At 36.0% G+C, this 16308-nt stretch overlaps 1 long non-coding RNA gene across 1 annotated transcript in view; it reads right to left on the reverse strand.

Annotated features, from left to right (window-relative positions):
- LOC143269848 (uncharacterized) overlaps positions 1–16308 on the reverse strand; it is a 59164-nt gene extending 42856 nt beyond the window's left edge. The window contains exon 1 of the long non-coding RNA XR_013046618.1: positions 16130–16308. This is a non-coding gene — a long non-coding RNA (uncharacterized LOC143269848). The remainder of the gene's footprint in view (positions 1–16129) is intronic.

The following is a 16308-nucleotide window of genomic DNA, read 5'->3' on the forward strand; positions in this document are numbered from 1 at the left end:
CCGGCCATAGGCACTGGGCTCCAGTCTACATTAAAATATAGTGATGCATGTAATCATCATTATGTTTTAATGTAGACTGGTATAGTCTAGGGAAGCAAATATGAGATTCCTCAATAGACATGTGGGGGTTCTTGTGGGTATGCAATTTAGAAATGCAAAGGAAGACATGAAGTTTATTTTTTCTTTTTGTTGCTATTTTTAAAACTTTTTCTAATTTATAATATATGAAATATAAACCAAAATAAGAATGCACCATTATTTTTTATCCATTTCTAAAGCTGGTGGAGTCCAACAAACTTCTGATCGGTTGATTTTCATTTTCTGTAATACATGTATGTAGTCAAATTAGGCCTAAAACTTGTGATTCTCCTGTCTCTGCCTCCAGAGTGTAAGAACTAGAAGCTTGTCCTACCATGAACTGGCCTATCATATTTATGTTTAAAAATACTTATAGGGATGTAATAGATCAATATGAACATTGAGGTGCAACATTAGGATGAGCACTATTTCTTAATACTTGCTGGTTCAGATGTACCCCATGGGATGAAATATTTTTACAATTAACCAAGGATTTTTATTTTCAGAATGTATTTGCTAAGTTTTCTTTGATTTCTGTGACCACACCACTTAAATAAGGCAGATGCTACATTTTTGCAAGTATTTGTAAAGTAATGATTATTGTCTGCATTTATTTTAAAGGAATATTTGTCAGTAATTGTGTATTCTTTTTATAATGACTCAAGTTATCTATAACAAAGCACATATTCACATTTGTTGAATGAGTTAACAGAAGAGTGAATTTCTTTTCTGGATAGTAAATTCAGGGCTTTACTATGCTATTAACCATCTAAGGTGAGAAAAGTGTTATTATTTCCATTACTTTCTTCCCAGAATTTACACATACATTTTTGAGATTATTTATTCATATTTAACAAACAAACAGAAAAAATTAGTATGTGCAAGCCTGATAAAAATTGGTTGTATGTATGTTTATTTTTAGTCTAAATTTAGTGAATGGCTATATAATCATTCCATAATTAACAATTAAAAATTAGGGCATTAAAAGATGACTCATTATCTTGTATAATGAATCTGACATACTTTCTTATCTTACTTTATTAAGCAATATAGAGAATAAGCACAGTTTTCTTTCTATCTAATAATTATGTATGACTACAAGCAAAAACAACATAGTTACCAGCTTAGAGGAGTTAAACTTCCAGTTAATATAAACCACTTATGAAGTCTAAGTCACTGAGTTATTCACTCTTTAGGATTTTTATCTTACTATGTAAAGCAATCTGAAGCTATTAAGTAAGCCATAAGTATTTCTCAAAGCCAATTAGATCACTATATCAGAACACCTGCCTGTACTGAAACAAGATGATTCTGGAGAGATAAAACTGTAGCCTAATCTCTCTAGGCTGATAAATGGCCAGTTTCTATGGACAACATGTCAACTATCTCTCCTTAATACTCCATCCTTATCAAAAGACAGCCAGTGTTTTATTTATAGCTTTATGTGTTATATTATCTATCTTTCTTTTATTCTTCCTTCCTTCTTCTGTTTTAATATTTGTACCGATTGTGCTTGAATATGTGATATCTTCAGCAGTACCTATAGCCATACATGAAAGCTTATTCTGTAAACACTTTAAAACTGAAATGCAGGTGGCTTTTTATTCTCCATAGAATTTGTAATGTATTTTAATGTGTCTATTGGGTAAAGAGTATGTTGTAAGAAACCTTACTTTTTTTAAAAATTGGTTTTAGTGTTATTACTTTTTGATGTTTTAAAAAAATAGATATGTAGAATAAGCAGAAAGATTCATAATTAAAAACAAATAAAAGAAGCCCAAACAGGAAATGAAAATAACCCAAGTAAATTGTGTTCTGTTTTGTATTTTTCACTAGGGGCCTTGAGATATATTAACAACAACCTGAATTGCTTTAATATTCAAAAATCACCATAAAATGTACCATAGATTTTAAATGCAGAAAAACAGAATATTAAAATGGAACCTAGAAATCAGTACTGATGAGATTCTGATGAAATCAATGTATTCAGAGCTGGTTCATAGACTCTCTTCATTCATCTCCAATAAAGACGCTTAACTATGTTTGAACTTTCACTTTTCAAGATTTTAATGACATTTACATATTTTCTAATTTGAGAAATAAGAGTTCTATCCAAACATAAAGACAAGAAAGTTTGTTCTTACTGGCTGTCAGAATTAACATTCACACGAATATGATGGCTAACTATAGTCGCAGGACACAGAAATCTTCGTAGTCCTTGTGCTAACTGCTTGCTGTAGGTATCAGGAGGAATGCAATCTGCACCTGTTCTGTTCTCTACTCAGAAAGACAATAATGATAGTGAAGCCCCGAGACTCCCTTCTAAGGGGGCAGGGGATGGCAACTGATGAATCTATGTGTTTAGAGAAGTAAAGACGTAAAGCAGTAGATGGGGCATAGGGTTAGATGGAAGACAGATGATGAGGAGCAGACATTTCAAACCAAGGAATGGAAGGATACGTAAGAGGGTGTGGGGGTCATTCACTATAAGATACTGATAGCATTAGAATTGATGGAAAAGGAGGAAGAAAGAGTCTTTGAGCAGGAAAATCAAATCAAGCCAAAGATCCGGGGAGAGTGAGCCCCCCCTGTGCTGTAGAGGGAAACTGGTTAGGGCTCCTTAAGTGTGGTCCATGGGCTGATGGCACTGGGGCTCCTGGTACTGTGGTAGATTCCTTGGTCTCTTCCACACTGCTGACAGGTGTTGGCCTGGCAGTTTAAAGAAAATCTCAGATGATTTATATCAATATTTGAGATACAGTGGTACAGAGAAACAACGTAGGCCTCAAAGAACTCCTTTCTATGTTTGGCTTTCAACAGACAGTGGAATGATTGAGTGGTTGATGACAAGGCGCATCTCAGGCTCATGTCACTGAAGTAGCCACGTGGTATGTAAAAGAGGAGCGTCAACTTCAAGGGTGACAAAGACTTGTTTACTGAAGAAAAAAAAAAGTTTCTTTTCCTGTCTTCCTTTTTCTTTTTGTTCTTGTCTATGTGTCAATTTTCACTTTTCACAGCAGTGTTATTTGGGATTTCCTGAACTGAAATAGCCCAAATAATTGAAATTTAGCACATGTATCAGCAAGATAGATACCCACACCACCACTAATGAATATTTAAAAAAAAAATTGTTTCAAATGAGTAAAAGCAGCCAAGGCATATTGTTGGGTTTTCTAAAAGCAAAAAACAAAAAAAAAAAAAAAATCCAACAACAACAAAAACAGGTCTTAAAAATACAAATATTGACAGTGACTGGAAATACATTGGATGTTTCTTGCGGTCATTTCTTTGAATCCATATCTCCATGAATATGGAGAACTTTACATTTATCCATATTCAGGACTCAGTCCTAAAGTTTTGGATGTAAACTGGTTTGAGTACAAGACAGAAATGGATATTTGTTTTCAATATTCAATGCTACCAACATGAATAAAGTTGAAAAATAATTTAAGGCAAAGAAAACAAAAAAAAAACCTCTACAAACAACTAAGAAATCGACAAAGTGGGATTTTGTAACAAAATGAAGCAGATTTCCCCTAGAAGGACCTGGCAATTTTAGGGTTCGAAGGGGGGTGGGTGGGGAGGATGACAGTGGCAGATGAGAGAGATAGCTGACTTAATGAGGACCACCGAGACATACACATCTGATTGTAACTTAAGTGTAACTAAAATTAGACCGAGTTGAGAATTCTTAGGGTGGCTCTCAAAATGGCAGACACTTGTTTTACTGCTGATCCTGGAAGAACATTCAGTAAGTGGCTTGCTTATTCTGTCTGCTGTAAGAATTTGGTGTTGCTAGAAGAAACTCAAAAAGTTCGACTCATTTCTTTTTAAAAAATATCTAATATATTTTATCTTCTGTGTATAGATGTTTTGCATGCGTGAATGTGTGTACACCCCATGTGTAGCTGCTGCCCAAGGAGGTCTGAAGGGGTCATTGGAATGCTTGGATCATGGCTCATAGGTGGTTGTGATCCTTCATGTAAGTGCTGGAAATCAAACTGGGTCCTCTTAAAGAGCAGCCAGGTCTTTTAACTGATGATCTCATTTTTTTTTTTCTTCTATGCTGACAGCCCTGAGGCCTTAAGTGGTACCTTAGAGTTTGCTGCTAGTGACTCATCATGGCTAGTGAAGAATTTTCTTCATGAGAACATCTGTTGATAAAAATAATATGTAAACTGTTTGTTTATATGCCACAAAATTAAATGGAAAGATGAAAATTTAAGTACTAATATTTTACTTTTTTTGAGAAAAATTCTCTAAATTCTCTCTTCTTCAGTTTAGGTTTTAATATAAAGTTTTATTATAATACATTTTAATATTTGTGGCTTAAATTTTTATTTACATTGTACTCTTGCATATTAGTATGTACTCTATTAAATGTCTCCAAGACAATTTGGTCAGGCATAGAATTACCAGAAATTTCTTTGTTCCTTAAAAGGCTTGTAAAATATAATAATTTTATAAATGTTTTGAAAGGGAAAAATCTGTAGCCATCTTGAGAGACACTTCCCCCTCACCTCTTCTAAAGATATTTGCTGACCAGCAGTTTTAGAAGTGACCAGAAGTTGAACTTAAAGCTGGGACAATAAATCTATGTGTCCTGGACTTGGCAAAACAAGATATGGGGAGTACTGGACTCAACTGACCAGAAGCTGACCTTAGAGGAGAGTAGGACTGGAACAATAAATCTGAATGTGTCAACAAATGCAGGACATAGGGAGTAAATAATTTATGTCTCTATAGATACCCTGAATGCTTTTAGCCATCAGTAACCTCATGCTTATAGTTCTACCTCACCCCTAGCCTCCTCATCCAATCCAAACTGCATGTAAACCTTTCCTATATAAACCCCTTCAAGTGAGAGCTGGGGCCATTATTCTCCACCCATTGTGTCGGATGTTGCACATGGACCAAGTCTTGGACTTGCTTGTTGTGTTATTAAAAACCTCTGTGTGCTTGCATCGGATATTGGCTCTGTGGTGGTCTTGCTAAGGGGGTCTTGTAACCTGGGCACAACAGTTTGACAGTTTCATACATTTATATCATAAAATTTAATAACTTAAACTCCCAGTTCCCTCTCTTATATATTTCCCTTTCTCACTAGATTTCATCTTCTTAAGAATGTCCCTTCCTATTATATACTGCAATATTTTCAGCATTTTTTTCATGAGACAAGAGTGAAAACATCAGGTTGTTTCTTATTTACATTTCTGTCTCCAATGTGCATAACAGTACCTGTTACAGTAGTGATAATATTATCTTTGTTTACATCAGAATCATCAGTTAACATTTTGTCAGTGTGGTGTTTACCTTATATTTCCTCTCTCTTTAGCTAATTCGTAATATGCATATTTCATATGTACACACATAGCTATGTGCTATATGTATGTTTTAAGCATTAGATAGTAATTATTTGTATTTCAGTGTCACACTAACAAACAATTAGTTTTCATCATGATCTTGACGCCCATTGCTTATATGATCCCTATCCTCTCTCTTCAACTGAATTCCAGGAGCTCAGCCCAGTGCTTGGTTGTGGATCACTGCATCTGCTTCCATCAGTTACTGGATGTAGGTTCTATGATGACAATTAGGGTAATCACCAGACTGATTACAGGGGAAGGCCAATTCAGGCACCCTCTCCTCTATTGCTAGTGGTCTTATCTAGGGTTAACCTTGTGAATTCCTGGGAATTTCCCTAGCACAAGGTTTCTCCCTTACCCCATAGTGACTCATTCTATCAAGATATCTCTTACATTGTTCTCGCTTTCTGTCCCTCCCCAACTGGGCCATCTCAATCCCTCATTTTACCACTTTCCATCCTCTCCCTTCACAGCCTCTCCTAGTTTACCTAGAAGATCTTAATTAATTTCCCTTCTTGGGGTTCTCCATGCATGTCCCTCTTAGGATCCTCCTTTATACCTAACTTCTCTGGGGTTATGGATTGTATCCAGGTTATCCTTTGCTTTGAGTATGATATCCAGTGTAGCTGAAAGTTTTCCTGTGCCCACCCAGCTCCAACATCCTCACAGCCACTTATAAAATAATCACTCAGAAGCTTATATTAATTAAAACTGCCCAGTCATTAGCTCAGACCTGCCACGGACTAGCTCTTACATTTAAACTCAGCCCATTTCTGTTAATCTTTATGTTGCCATGTGTTCCGTGGCTTTACCTATGTGCCGTTACATGCTGCTCCTTGGGCAGCTAGATGGCATCCCTCTGACTCAACCTTCCTCTTTCCATAATTCTCTTTGATTGCTTATCCTGCCTATACTTCTTGCCTGGCTACTGGCCAATCAGCACTTTATTTATTAACCAATCAGAGCAACATATTCGTAGCATACAGAGTGATATCCACAGCATATCCAGTTATGAGTGAGTACATACTGTTTTTTGTCTTTTCTGGTGGGGAAAACCACAGAGACACCTAACTGGAGCTAATGAGAGCTTGGGGACTCAGGACTGATAGCTGGAGAATCTGCATGGGACCGAACTAGGCCCTCTGAATGTGGGTGACAGTTGTGTGGCTTGATATGTTTGTGGGGCTCCTGGCAGTGGGACCAGGACTTATCACAGGTGCATGAATTGGCTTTTTGGAGCCCATTCTGAATGGTGGGACATTTCACTCAGCCTTAATGCAGTGAGGAAGGGCTTGGTCCTGTCTCAACTTGGTATGACTTTGCTGACTCTTTGTACTTTTCAGGTCCTCACTACTTGAATCACTGAAGATGTGTGAACAGGGTGCTAGGATGGATTATCCTTTGTGCTAGAGTTCAATCTCACAAGTACAAATACAGATTTATAAAAGAGTAAGTTTGTTTGTTAGTTCCATTCTGCTGTGTCAGATATGAAACACATCTTAGCCATTCATCCACCTCTGTCTTTTCAAATTTAGCACTTAAAATTAATTTAGCACTTAAATTACATCCTTGATTTTCTCCAGAGTTTTATTTCCCATCACTCAAAAGTCTAGAAACTTTTCATCTACATTTGATGAAGATTAAACAACCACAACCACTTCCCCCTCAACCTCAGTATGCCAGTATAGTGTCTGACATTGTAGGGCATGGCTTGTACTACCAACTACTCACTGAAAACAGTGAGTATTGAAGGTGCCTATGGACATATCCAGATGATCTTGGTCACTCACACCTCTTAATTGAAAAGGTGTTTCGGACAGTTTTTGCAGATGTCATTTGTCTAGCATCTTCTTTTAATCACAATGCTAGGAGTAACCTACCATCCTTTCACAACAGCTTCCAATCTCAGCTGTAGAAGAAAGTCCAAAGCCTAGACGATATTAACTGCAGCATTTCCTCTGTATTAACAGCCATATAGCCCAGATGCTACTAGTCATCCACTAGTTTGAAAGAAACAAAACCAAACAAATGAATAGCTTCTCCTGACCCCAACACCATTAGTAGGATATGCAGTTGGAATGTATGCTGTTTATTTCACCCAGGAATATAAAGATGTGAGGAAGAGGTGAAGTAGGAAAGGACAAATATAGAAGCTTAGTAGGATGGGTAGTGTGTTCTAGGCAGGAAACTAGTAAGGAGATACCATAGAAAAATGATTCTAAGTTTTTATTTGGTAAAGTCTTTAGAATAACACAAACACAAAAAAGACACTGAATCCCACCTTTGGTCAGGTGATGTCATTCTGTCAGTATTTTCCCAGAAAGAAATCTATGCACTTTTCTCCTTAAGAACTCAGTATGCACTCTAAAATTGAAAGAGAAACTTGGAGCCGCAAACCCTAGCTAGAAAGAGACAGTCTCTTACTATTTACAAATGAGTCTTTCCTCCAACTAAATTTCAATACCTGTGAAGAAATAGGTTTAGATTTTGGTTATTTGGTTCTATAATATCGTTTGGTGACCTAGACTACAATTCCGAAGGGAAGGAGCATTTCCAACAGAGGGGGGACATTTGTTGTCCAGTATTTCTGCTCAACAATACAACTGAGAGGAGGTTTGCACCAGACGAATTGACACTCTGTGTGATGATAGGCTTGAGAGAGACTTTCTCCTGAATTTCATACTGATTGTATATGTCACTGCCATTCATTTCTCCAGTTATCAAGTGGAGAAATGTACCAAACACTTTAGTGAAGGGGTGTGATGTATCTGCCTATGACAGAAAGAAGCAAATACTGAAAAAGTACAGAACCAGTTCATTAGGGAAGATAGCTTTAATTTAACATAAATTATTCTTTACTGAAAATATTTATTTTCTCAGATGGCAGAGATGGTTGCTTCATCAAGTTAGATTTTACATCTAACTACAGATTTCAAAACTAATATACACTGTTGTTATTAGTAAAGACCCAAGAAATTGATGAAAAGTGCTGCTGCAACATTTTTACCCAGAAATAGTGTTAAATTTTAAGAAAACTTCATTTTTTATTTTTTTGTTACATTGAATTACTAGGTACTAATGTAATATAGGCATACAAGAAAACTGTAATTTATGCAAATCATTGAATTGCATTATCCTACTGAGTCTCGTGGGACCATTCCCGAATTTTTGCAAGAAGCTATTAGATTGTCTTCTTAATTTGTTTTGCACTTATCATTTTAATTACACATTTAAATTTTTGAGACAATGCTAGAATTTTGTTTTACATAGATTATTTAGAATTTGAAATGTAGAATTTTTACTGGCTTTCATTTATTAATTTACAGGATTCTTAAATTATGAATCAATGTTTCATTTCATTTTAAGCCAATGTCATAGACTCAAAATTAACTTATCAAAATTTCATCTGTTTTGTCTCTTATTTAGGCATGCTGGATATGAGACATTATTATGGTAGAATAAAATTGTAATAAACCAGGTAATGTTTCCTTTCAAAGGCAGCATTAAAAATCAATTGTAAAGATAGTTTTAATATTTTCATTTGACTTACTTGCTTTAGGGAATGAAGAGGGAAAATAGTTCATGTTAGCCTATAGGTTGCAAATTTAGAAGACTCATAGTTATCATTATATATCATCAAATAAAAGTATATACTGGATGCCATCCATAGTGAAATCTTTGATCACAGAGGAAACACAGCAGTAGCTGCAGAATTTTCTCTCCGGGTCCCGCCAAGCCCTGGCAGTCTGACAGCCCACTTAGAAAATAAACACACAGACGCTTATATTATTTAAACTGTTTGTCCCAATGGCTCAGGCTTCTTGTTAACTATTCTTATATCTTAAATTAACCCATTTCCATAAATCTATACCTTGCCACATGGCTGGTGACTTACCAGCATCTTCACATGCTGCTTGTCATGGCGGCGGCTGGCAGTGTCTTCCCTCCTCAGCCTTTCACTTCTCAGAATTCTCTTCTCTGCTTGTCCCGACTATACTTCCTGCCTGGCCACTGGCCAATCAGCATTTTATTTATACAGAGTGATATCCACAGCACACAGTACAGTAGAAAATCAGAATAACATCAACAGCTATTGGGGTACACTTGACCTCAACAAGTTGCAAGTATTGAGCCTGAAAAAATCTCATGTTTGTGGTCAAGGTTGAAAGAGCTCAAGCAGAAATTATGCTGAATTAGCTTCAGTTTGAAAGTTTGGAATGCTTATGTGGATAAGAAAATATAATGAACGTTAGGACTAAAGTGTTGTTAAAGCAACCATGATAAAAGAGGAAATCATCTTATCAGTCAACTCAAAACTAATGCATCTAATGTTTATGTATTATGTATAAGGTTATAGGATGAAAAATTGGTGAATTAAAAAGTACAGATATGTTTAAAGAAAGAACAAAAGAGGCAGGCAACATGCCTTTGAGGACAAAATGTCTTTTTTTTCCAAGCCTGAGGACCTGAGTTTGGTCTCCAAAACACTGAAGAAGGAAAGAACTGGCATCCTAAAATTATCCTCTGACCTCTATACTGGACCATATGCACAACTGTAGTCATATAAAAATCTTCCACGTTCCACAGTAATGATAAATAAACCAAAAGAAAAAAATGATAGAAAGAGTTATTAAAGAAATATCAGTTGTAAAATTGTCAAGAGTTTTCTTCACAGACAGGGGTTAATGTTGTGAAATCAAAAGTGACAGTGGTTAACAAACATCAGAAGGGCTGGGGTTGTCAAGGGTCACACCCATCACTTAAAGTGGATACAAGAGGATTGAGAGTTGTATTCCAGACAGGGCCACAAGGTGATACCTTATGAAAAAAACAAAACAAAACAAAAGAGGCTTCCAGTTTGAGGAAACAGGATCAGCTGAGAAGTTAACAAGGTGAGGTTGGCTGTGGCTTGTTCTGCTTCTCTGATCTTTCAGAATGCACCCTCATACCTGGCTTCCATTTTTTTTTAATTTATTTAAGACCATTTAGAAAATTTTTGTACACTTGGTGTCCAACTTGTGGGACATGGATTTAAGGAAAAGCCGCTTGCCTGTGGCCTTGCGGCAAGTGGTGGGGAAAAGTTGCTGTGAAGATATTTTCTTCTAGGGAAGAACGTTCGTGGTTCTGAGAGGCAGACATTTATCAGACTGTGATTTCTCCAAACTATAGAGTAGACACACACACGCACACGCACACGCACACGCACACGCACACGCACACGCACACGCACACACACACACACACAATCTGCAGTGGGCCATGACCATCCTTAACAATGATTTTGAAATTTCCAAAAAGATGATAGGATTCCACAATAACAATTCCATATGGACTATGATAAAACCATCAAGCTGATTAATACCACCTAAAGATTGTTTTTTGACTACAAACTACTCAGTATAATTTAGAGATGGCTAGCTGAGATGATACAGACTCACAGACTACTTGAGCAAGAACTTGAGAAAAGGCCTATGTTTTCCCATTATGCAGAGACTGGACAACAAATGATATAGCTACCTTTCCCAGGAATTGACAGTTAACTCAAAATTTTCTTATCAGGATTTCCTAAAGATGCCTTTGTCCCCAGAAAGCAGGAAATAATTTTAAGAAAATGGTGCCCACATTCCAAAGAGGTGGGATGGGTGGTTTTTGGTTGTTAATAAGTTACAGATATTTTCATTGTTTACGATGGTTGGTTACAAGTTGTTAATTGTTGATGGTCAGAAGAATAAAAAGCTAAATAACAAAGATCAGATTCAGGGTTCTTGTTTAAAAAAAAGAAAAAGAAAAAGAATATAGATAAGAGGTAGATTATTGAATCTACTCTAAAAAAAGGAAAGATATAAATATGATAAAAGGTAGATTATTGAATCTACTATGAAAAGAAAAAAGAGAATATGGATATGATAAAATAAGATAGATTATTTAATCTACTTTAAAAAAGGAATTGCTTGCTTTAAATAGGATAAGTAATCAAATTCTTTGAATTTGTCAAATGTTAATGGACTGAACATTATTAATGTATATAATGGAGTTTTTTGTCTGAATCTGTCCAATGTTAATGGACTAGACATTGTTAATGTAATTCGTGACTGTTTATATTATATATACTTATTGCACATACTTTTTCTTATATTACTTATAACTTTTTTATTTTAAACAAAAAAGGGAAAATGTGGTTGATATATTGTGCACCCCAATAAACTTATCTGGTGGTCAGAGAACAGAATAGCCACTATATTAAACATAGAGATTAGGCAGTGGTAGCACATACCTTTAATCCTAGCATTCCAGAGGCAGAGACCCAGCAGGTTCTCTGTGAGTTCAAGGCCATACTGGAAATAGCCAGGCCCGGTGACACACACCTTTAATTCCAGCACATGAGATTTCATGTCTTGCTTGGGAAAGACACTTGCCTTTAATCCCAGGAAGTGATGGCAGGAAGCAGAAGTTTATTTAAGTCATGAGGACCAGGAACTAGAGGCTTTTTAATCTTTTAGGATTTTGAGCAGCAGTTCAGCTGAGATCCACACTGATGAGGACACAGAGGCTTCCAGTTTGAGGAAATTGGGTCAGCTGAGAAGTTAACAAAGTAAGGTTAGCTGTGGCTTGTTTTGCTTTTCAGATCTTTCAGAATTCACCCCAATACCTGACTTCCATGTTTTTTTATTTATTAAGGCCATTTAGAAATTTGTCTACAATACCTTATATAAACAAACTCAAAATTCATTCTGAAGATATAAGGAATGAGCAAATAAAAACAAAATTGTTGGAAGAAGTGAATGGAAGAAGTGAAATGATCAGAGGTAGCTGAAAGTTGTTGTAACGTTGTGTACTTAGCTATCCTAATTCATATAAGACGCAATAACTACAGTCCACACATCTAATTAAACACTGAACAAAATGCAGCATTCATCTATGTCTTTTAAACTACTGTGTTTTGCTAGGGTACAAAGAGGTGGCTTATGATTATGTTTTCATACACACATGTCACTGTACATTGTTCTTAGTTGCTGTCTTCCTTCATTGCACTCCATCATCCCCTGCCTTCCTTTGACTGGCTCCCTTTCCCCTCAGATCATTATGAATTTGCTGTCATATCAGATGCTATCCTATTCAACTCAAAGTTCTCTTTCCTGTTTTAAAGTAATTGCAAAGTAATTACATCTTGAAATCTTTCTTCTTAATGTTTTCTGTGTATAGATTTCACTTATGATTAGTCCAGTCAATCCTTCATTCAATATTTCTCTACCACAGTACCCATCATCACAGAAATTCACTGCCCAAACTTTACTTTACAGATGAAGTCTTCTCTCTGTCATCATAGTTAGTGTTATCATCTTTCTGATAGACAAGCTTTGTAAGACCTTGTTCAAGCAGGCTATCAATGATTGCTACTGCACAGTCAATGGTGGAGGATGAATTTTGTGCATTTGACATCATACATTTCAAAGCAACATGTAAACCACTCCATGTACCTAATGTATCAGAAACAGAAACACACCTATTTTTTAGAAAAGATAAACATGTTCAGCAGGGGGGCGGGTGCATACCTTTAATCCCAGCACTCTGGAAGCAGAGGCAGGCTGCAAAATGAGTTCCAAGACAACCAGAGCTGTTATATAGAGAAATTATGTCTCACATTTTTTTTATAAAAATATTCAAAATATGAGCTTTAAATTTCTGAATTCTTGAAGCTTTTAGTCAAGAAAGAAATACAGACAAATGAGGATAATACATTGAAAAGGGAATGTTTTATGGTCTGTCATTTCTGTTTGGAAAGTTCTTTTGTTTCAAATATCTTTAAAAACTTTATTATCATTAAAGTCCTCAATGAAATGTCATTATCTTCTATAACTGTTACATATCACTTAAAAAGAGAAATGGCTTTAAGTCTCTAGTCTTGCTGATATCAAGTGATAAAAATCTTAAAATTCTCCATTTGGTTTCAAATCTGTTTGTCAAATTAAATTCAAACAGCATAAGTCAGGGCTAAGGTCTTTGTTTCTAAATTTATTAATTACTGGAACATTGTTATCAATTACTAAACACTGGGAATGAATGAACAAAGACAAAGGAGTGAAAAAGGATTGAAAGTTGCATTGAGAGTGGAAGATTTGAAAGATAGGTTTGCAATTGATAAATTCTAGTCGGATCATCTTCACAGAAGAGGATGAAAGCCAGGATGCTTGTGTACTGCAGTTGCCCTGAAGTTCTAAAATTAGATTAAAAGCCCAAAACAGCACAGAAATTGATATCTTCTAAAATAAATTGCTTGAGAGCTTCAGATAAGAAATCTGGGGATTATTTTTGATTTTGAATCAAGCAGTATAGGACTAAGGGTTTTGCTTACAGACTTGACAGTAAGAAATGAATGAACAGCCCTCCCAAAGGACATTATCATGAAAGGGGAAATCATACAAAAGCAGCAGCCTGCAGGTAATAGAGAAGGCAGAAATAGAAGTAGAGTTTGCATGCTTAGGAAAGAAGAGCTGGAGTATTCATGCCTGAGGGCAATAGGCTGCATTTTGGTAAATTCAGTACAGCAATGCACAGAGTTTGATAGCCCATGTACAGTAAACACATACTGTGTTTGGCATTAGGAACCACTAAATAAAAGTCAAGAAACTGATATTTCTCATTAGGGTGTGTAAGATATTAAAAGTGAAAAAGCCAAAGAATAAGCCTCAAACATGAATATGCCCACTTGCCTCATTGCCTCTTACCACATACAGCAGAAAGGACAGGCAAAATTTGTGTTAATAGGCATGAATGGAAGTGGAGTGGCTGCCCAAGTGAGAAGGGCACCAAGTGGGATTCGTGGAAACAGCCCTCAATAAAAGACTTGATAAAACATACTCCAAGTAGGGCAAAACCTAGGTTCTTAAAGGTAGTTAAAAACAAAATGAAATATATTCAAGCCACCTTTCCTTAAGCTACACACAGAAAGATAAATAAAACAGACTGAGTGGTGTCATAATATGAAATTAGAATAATTATTAAAAGTTATCATGTTCTTTAGGTTCAAGACTCACTATAGAAGTCATCAATGACTGTTATTCTACCTACACAATTGATAGAATTTTTTGTTTAAAAGTCCCAATAAAAAGGCTACTCCAGATATGACAGAGCTTATAGTTCCAGTCTATGATTTACATAGTTCACAATGATATTATCATGAAACTGTACAGGATATAAGAACTAGAATTTTTTTTTTCAAGACAGGGTTTCTCTGTATAGTTTTGGTGCCTGTCCTGGATCTTGCTCTTTAGACCAGGTGACTTCAAACTCACAATGATCCACCTGGCTCTGCCTCCTGAGTGCTGGGACCACCACTGGCCGGCAGAACTAGTATTTTTTTTTTTATATTTACATATTCAACCTCGTTTTCCATGATCTTGAGTCTACATTTATCTATTTTCTGTCTGTTTACTAGCTAGTAAAGAAACATGCCTTTCATTTTTGAATGAATGAGTAAAGACGTGTATTGTTCAATGCTTTCACTGAAGATATATTTTCTTACTCTAAAATAAATATATCAATCAATCTCTAATGGCAGAGTCTTGTGGTTTTCTTATAGAGGTATATTGGACTAAAGACATTTCCTCTAAGCATGGAGATGAAGAAAACACAGGCAGGCTCCTCTGCAGAATGGGGAGGACTTTCACACCAGCACTTGGCTCCTTTCTACCATGCTCTCTAGTGACTTCTTAGACAAGGTCAGGTCAAGTCACAAAGCAAGAAATGGTATATGAAAATGTGACTACCAGCTATGGATAAAATCAGAAAAGTAGAATATGGATATTTGTGTATATTTATTCTGTATTATTTTAAATTTCCTCTGCTGTATTATGGTAAAAGAAATCTTCCTATGAAATCATAAATTATTTTTAGAAAAAAAAGGGTTTTCTTTAGAAAGCCAAAACTATTTGGCTAACACATAGAGTGTCACCACAATCACTTTGGAATAATTAAAAATGTGTTCAGACACTGTGTTACTATAGTTATAACCAAAAATAGCTTTTATACTTTTTTATTTTATAAATAACTGAAGTACAGAATATTAGGGACACAACAGATGGGGTGAGCAAGCTCATTTAAAACAGAATAAGAGTTCATGACTCTGACTGTTGCTTAGAACGCATTAGTTTTTGTTGGAGTAAAAATTCTTGGTTGTTTGCTTGCTTGCTATTTTTCTTTTGTTAAAAATAGATGTTTTTCAGTCAATATATTAGGATTATGATTTCCTCTACCCCAAATTTTCCAGGTTCCTCCCTAGAAGTTCTTAAACATCCTCTACTTTGTCTTTCCAGTTACACAATCAGGCTGTTTTCAATTTGTTACCTTCAATTAACACTGCATCAGCTACTATATACTTTCAAAAACTACTTTATGAATTAAATCATATCAAGCAGTATCTTAACCAAACCATTTAAAAACATGTAACCAGTACCATTTCTAAGTTATTATGTCAGTAGACTTTATAGCAATTTCACTTAAAGAGGATGTTTGATTTTTGTTCAAACTATCAATTGTAGCTAGAGTTTTCCTGCCTTGCCCACAGTCAGAACAACTCTTTGTCACCCACCAGTCCCACAGCCGCTCAGACCCAAACAAGTAAACACAGAGACTTATATTGCTTACAAACTGTATGGCCATGGCAGGCTTCTTGCTAACTGGCTTACCGGTGTCTTCACATGTGGCTTGTCATGTTGGCGGCTGGCAGTTTCTCTGACTCAGCCTTCCACTTCCCAGAATTCTTCTCCTCCTTGTCCCGCCTATACTTCCTCCTGCCTGGCCACTGGCCAATCAGTGTTTTATTTATTGACCAATCAGAGCAACAGATTTGACATACAGACCATCC

The sequence above is a fragment of the Peromyscus maniculatus genome, chromosome 21, assembly GCF_049852395.1.
Source record: "Peromyscus maniculatus bairdii isolate BWxNUB_F1_BW_parent chromosome 21, HU_Pman_BW_mat_3.1, whole genome shotgun sequence".
NCBI lineage: Eukaryota > Metazoa > Chordata > Mammalia > Rodentia > Cricetidae > Peromyscus > Peromyscus maniculatus.